Here is a 6,726-nt window from a genome sequence, read left to right on the forward strand (position 1 = left end):
GCATCCTTCTCAACGTCGGTTGCTTTTTCAACTGCTATGGAAGATTCTTCGGCAGCTGGTTTGGAAGAAGTGCCGCCGAGGTTCTTTAGCTTGGATTCCCAGGCACCAACGTCCCAAGAAGGGCATTCGAAACCTAATGTTTTGGCTTCATGGGCCATCTTCAACCTGGCTTGAAGGAGAAAATGACGACAGAACTCTTAAGGCTTTCCCGGTAGCTGACCATATCCCGTTCATGTTGCACATGGGCAGTTTCAAGATCGGCTTGGGCTTGAAGAGTAGCTTTGTTGAGAGCAGTCTGGTGTTCTTAAATCATAGCTTTGAGCTTCTCCTCGTAATGACGAGATTTGGCGGCTGCAATCATGCCTTGATCGGAGATTGTGACTTCTGCTTCCTTTAGCTTGGATTCAAGCGTCTTGTTAAGCGTGTAGGATTCTTGATATAGATGAACCAGACGCTCAAGACCCTGCGAAGGTAAGAGGACAGGTATTGATATTGATAAATCTTTGTAAATGATGTAAGCTGCAGGATGTAATTTGAGAATACTAACCTGGTTAAGAAAGGAAGTCATAAACCCGCTAGCTTCAATGAACCCATGCTTCTCATAAGGAAAAGTGTTTGAAATGACGGGGGAATCGGGCTCTTTCCTTTTACGAGAGCTGGAGCTCCGGGGCTTGGTAGTTGGCAAGGGTTTGCTGATGACAATGGCTTTGGAACCACTGGGTTTGGATGAGGCTGTGGCCCTGGGACTAGGTTCCTTTTTGACCTGAACCTGATCAGAATAACTGTCCAACTCGTCGAGGTCGAAGACTTCAGGGATCTTCACCGGTGCTGCATAAAGGGAAAAGTTTTACATCATTATTACTCTTTATCTTATTATTATACTGTGTTGACTAATTATTTTAAAAGTAATCCTTACCAGACATTTCAGATGACGAGTATTGACTGGAACTCGGGACGTGTGTGGTGAAACTCCTGTCTATTGCAGGTAATTGGTAAACGGTGTTGATTCTTTCCTCTGATTCAGCGATAGGGGGAGCTACTTCCTTGAAATTCACTGCATAAGAATTAAAAAGAAGGATATTAGTAGGAGATAAAAACCTAACGGTCCATGAGAATATTTATGACCCTATCGGTGGTTAACCACTCCACCGGAAGGCTGGCACCCTCAGCAATGGAGTCTCGTTTGACAAAGAAAAATTTGCATTGCCATCCGTCCTCGTTTTTGGTGGCTTTAAGAATAAGGGGTTTGCTAGAGGTCTAGAAAAGCAAGAACCGGCTAGAGCCGTGGGATCGGAGGCGATAAGCAATAGGCAGATCCTCGATGCAGAGGTCGGTGTCACACCCCAACCAATGGCGGAAACATCGGGATGAGACGAAGTGTGAAGATTGCTCGAGACATCATAACTCTATTTGTGACAATAATTTAATAATCCAAATTTCATTTCCAAAATAAATTGTCAAAACATTACAAGAAAAGCAAATAACAACATTGTTCAACATAACATAAACAAAATTGATATAACACTTTAAACCTAAACGTTTAAGTGAGTATCTAGGCATCTTTGCTATCCGTTTCATTTCATCATCATCAACCTGTAACATGTTTAAAAATACAATTCAATGCAAAAGCAAAGGCGAGTATACAAGTTTGATACATACATAGCATAAGATAAAAGTGTGAACAATTTCTCATAGCAAGCATGTGATTCAAGATAAACATTTAAACATGGTATGTGTCTAACATATCAAACCAAGGAAACGCAATATGCTCATGACATAACCGAGATAAAGGGGCGGGTCGTTAATCATATAGCGCTACATATGTCACGGTTTGGCTCGTACGAAGTTAATGATAAATTCAACACATAAGATAAATCCAAGTTTAAAGTATAAAGCCATCATGTATACAAGCATGTTGTAGGAATGTTCATGTGTTTAAGCAAAAGTTCATGTGTAAGTTTGTTGATAGATAAACATGTTACACCCCAAAAGTGATAAAAGTAAAAAGGGGGAAATACGAGTATACTCACGGTTTTGCAAGTCTTTAAACTTGAGAATCCGAGAGCAAGTTGGTGGTTGAGTTAGCTAGTTGGAGCACCTTGTTCCTCTACACAAAGAAACAAAGCGTATGAGTTTGGGGAGTTCGGAAGATTCGGAATTTAAGTAATACGGAAATGTAATAGAATATAATATCAAAGTACTCATCTTCCCTTTAACACTTGCATGACACTTGGTAACCACAAGGGTTATAATGATTTCATGAGTTAAACACTCATAAGAATCATGGCAAGGTTTAGGTCCTTAGATGATTATCAAAGAGGTGTATGTACATATATGTTATTTAATTTGTAGAATATATGTATTTTAGATATTCAAGTAAGAGGTAGAAGGTTTATCCTTCATTTAGGTACCTCAAGTTTACGTCATAGATGTCATGTATGGGGTAGGAAGACAAGCTTCCGTTTAGGTACCCCTTAGGTGTTCACCACTACACTTGATGTAAGAACAACCAAGGAGGGTCATGAACTAAGGTCATTACAAGTATTAAGGTAATAACAACAACTAATCTATAGAAAAACATCAAGTAATGAGTGGATTCTTATGAAGGATAGCCTAGGATAAACCAACTATCACACATACATCAAGTTTCACACTTGAACATTACTTGTGGGTAAAACCCTAATTAAAACAGAAAGTTTGTGAGGTTTTAACCTCTGATTTAAGTGTCTCAACCATGTTTTTAAGCTTAACCAACCATAAGAGAGGTTGTAAGCATTAGGACATTGGTGTGAGATGTGTTAGACACAAGTTGGATAAGAAATAACAAGTTGTTGATTAATATTAAACAAAACAGAAAGTTTTGGTCCATTTTAGGGCAAATCCAAGCATGATTCTTCCAAGGAAAAACCAAGGATTCAAACCCAAGGGCATAACAAAGCAATAGGAAGAAGAATCAAGTGATTTAGCTAAGAAATAAGCAAGTTACACTCACTTTAGTGAAGGTACAAGAATCTGTCCAAAAACTCAGATTTACTGCAGATTGAGAGTGATTTTGTGAAGATTGGAGAGTTGTGAAAGTGTCAAATGGGTTGGAGAAGGTGGGTATTTATAATTAGGGAGTTAGAAGGTGATTGGAGGTGATTAGAGGTGGATTAAAGGTGATTGGGTGAGATTAGAACTTGGGATTTCGTGCAAAATTTGAAAGAAACACAAGTCTGCCGAAAACAGGGGCTCGCGCGACGCCAAGGAGCCTCGCGTCACGCGGCGCCCTTGATCTCCAGACTTTCGTTTTATTACAATTTAGCCCCTGAAGTTTTGAGTTTGATGCTTTTAGGCGCAAACTTGAGAGTTTGGGGACTTGTTTTGATATAAAAGCATAGTATAAGGTGTAGTTAAGCATGATGATCATAACCAAAGTATATTTAAGCGTATAAGAGTCATATTCAAGTATCGTTCTCGTTCAAAAGACGTTCAATGCATAAGTTTAGATCAATTACAAGTTTCGCACATAGTTTCCAAGAATAACGATTAGACATTGATTGATTCACGAAGTCGAACATACGAGCATACATAGAGTGTGTATAACATAAATGTAACAAAATACAAGCTTCATTAATGATCCAAGTCTCGATTTGATAAAGATTACAAAGAAAGGAGCGATTACAAGAATACAAGGTTTCCAAAAATAGAAATCCAAGCAATGGTTTCTAAATAGGGAAATTATGAAAACGCAGGGCGTTACAGTCTCCCCTCCTTTAGGAAATTTCGTCCCGAAATTTAGGAAGACGGAAGGTTTGAAAAAGTTTTTGGTAATAAGGTCCAAAAAGGTCTTCAAAACACTGAATTTCTCATGGCACGTTTTACAAGAGTTTGGTAACATGGTGAAAACACTTATATATAGGAAGTACCAGCGGCGTATCCACCATGTTTTGACCATGTGACGTCCGTTTCGTATCCGGTGTCATGTTACGTTCCGTGTCTTACCATACACAATAGTACACTCTATGGTTCTCATACGACTATCACTATAATCCCGTGTGCACCCGCGATTACATTGATCGTCACATGATCCGCATAACTTGTACTAGTTGCGTATGAATTAAGGTATAAATAAATTCTAAAAATAAGATTGCGTGCATAGAGGCATAGCATATAAGCACGCTTGTGTTCCAAATAGCATGAGCATAGTATAAGTTTAAATATGAATACGTACGCGAGCATAAACACAAAAACGCATGCCGGGAGTATGAGTAAAAGTATGAGTATATATGTGAGTACAATTTTGAGCATAAACGAATGAGCGTGAGCATAAACGTAAATCGTACAAATGAGAGTACATATATAACTATGAGTCTATCATAAATTGTATAAATGCGAGTATAACTATGAATTTACGTATAAACATAATTGTATTGGTATGAGGAAAATATATGGATGTGAATATAAGTTTAAGCATAGTTGTATAGGTACAGGTACAAGTATGATATATGAGTATAAACACGAATATGAATATTAGTGTAGACGTAATTGTATAAATGTGAGTGTAAGTATAATCGTATTAATATGAATATAAACTTGGACATAATTATAATGTAAATGTATAATTTGGGAACACGAGTATAATATAAAAAGTATGAATATAGATATGATTATAAATGTGTAAATATAGATATAGGTGTAAACATAAGATTTAGAAATACGAATATGGATATGAGTGTAATACGTAATGATTTTGTTTATGATATGAATCGTAATATACGAATTTAAACATGAAAAGAAAGGCCAAGAAGTTTTGAGTATGAAGGTAAAAATGAGGGTATAAGTGTAATTGTCACGAGATATAAACTAAAGCACATAAAATGATATACATATATAGTTGTTTTGAGCAAAGCGTGACGTTTAATTAAAATCAAAATAGATTGAGTTGGCATGACATATAGAATCTAGTTCATAAATGTAAAGAGAGCATAAAATATTTATTAGTTATGTGCGTTATACTTTTGAAAATTTCGTGGGCAATGGATCTATTGAACCAACTAGGTTGATAAGTAGCATTTCGTAATTTTTGAAAATCGAGGCATAAGCGTTTATGGTAAAGGTTAAGAATTTTTGTGTGTATGAGCTATAAAAAAATAGATTGTAGAATAAGAAATTCGTTCATATAAACAATGCATGTTGAAATAAATAGGGATTTGGCTAATGATAAAAGATTTAGATATAAACGTGATCATGTTTACGTAATATAGTCTATTAAGGAAAATATTGGTAACGATCACCTAGGTAAGGGAATCACCCCTAACACGTTGGCGAGGCCGTTGTAAGATGAGAAAAGAAATGGAGTTAGTCGTCAAGGTAAGGAAATCACTCCCATCTTGATTATATGTCTCCATTTATTGTTACAAGGGGGTATAAATAAAATTATGTGAAATCATGTATGTGGATAATGTATGAATGTATGATAAAGTATTTGTACGTGATATGAGTAAAAGTGAAATTTCAAAAATAATTCGAATTCGAAAAGAGGGAGTAGATGAGACTTGGTCATAATGTTTGTTTAAGAAAATGAAATTGATCACATAGCATAAAGGGTCACATAGCGTAAAGATTCAAGTTGATTTGCATAGTATAAAAGTTTAAACGTCTCATATAGCATAATCATGAATTCCACATAACATAACATGAGTAAATGAAAGCATTGTAAATTTAGTTTGTTCACGAGGGATTATTATTGTTTGTGATTGCGATAACGTGCGAAATGATTAAAACGACATTTCGAAATGAATGAATGTTCAAGTATAAAATCACATGTAAATTGAGATACATAAAAGAGAGGCTCAATAAAACATAGGATTGTTTCGGGTAGAGAAACGTCGACAATTCCAAAGTGGGTCGAAAGTCCTTTCGATTTAGAGATATTGTGCTTTGGCCTATAAGTAAGATACTCTCGTCGAGAAGCGATTAACTGTATCTTACCCTTCCGGTTACTACACATCTCTAAATGATTGGAACATTCGGGACTTTGGCGAGAATAAAAATCAAGGAATGGGACTCAATCGACAAGATGCGGGTTTCACCCCTAACTTGACGATTTCGTACCCTAAATGTGGTTGGTACTTGTCGGCCAAGATAAAATTTTGACACTTTGACAAGGGTCCACTAGAGTTGAAATGGAAATTACCATTAAGTTGTAGATGTCACTCCTAGCTTAATGGTGAAATTTCGTGCAAAAATAGATTAAGGTAGAGTGAGAGTCGTTTACCAAATTGTGGGTTTCACGCCTATTTTGGTAAAGTTGTCTCGTTGATGTTACAAGAGTATAAAATAGCATAAGTGTATTCGTGTTAGCCTTAGGAAAGGCGCATAAGTTTAATAACAAGAAGTGTAGCTAGGAAGCATGCATGGTAGAGCACAAAAGTTTTAAACAACAAATAAGAGGCAAAATTCCTAGAACTATAGACTAGGGCAAAAGCATGGCAATTTTCCTAATTCCCTATAGTTATGGCTCTGATACCAATCTGTCACACCCCAACCAATGGCGGAAACATCGGGATGAGACGAAGTGTGAAGATTGCTCGAGACATCATAACTCTATTTGTGACAATAATTTAATAATCCAAATTTCATTTCCAAAATAAATTGTCAAAACATTACAAGAAAAGCAAATAACAACATTGTTCAACATAACATAAACAAAATTGATATAACACTTTAAACCTAAACGTCTAA

Source organism: Helianthus annuus, chromosome 8 (assembly GCF_002127325.2).
Source record: "Helianthus annuus cultivar XRQ/B chromosome 8, HanXRQr2.0-SUNRISE, whole genome shotgun sequence".
NCBI classification, from domain to species: Eukaryota; Viridiplantae; Streptophyta; class Magnoliopsida; order Asterales; family Asteraceae; genus Helianthus; species Helianthus annuus.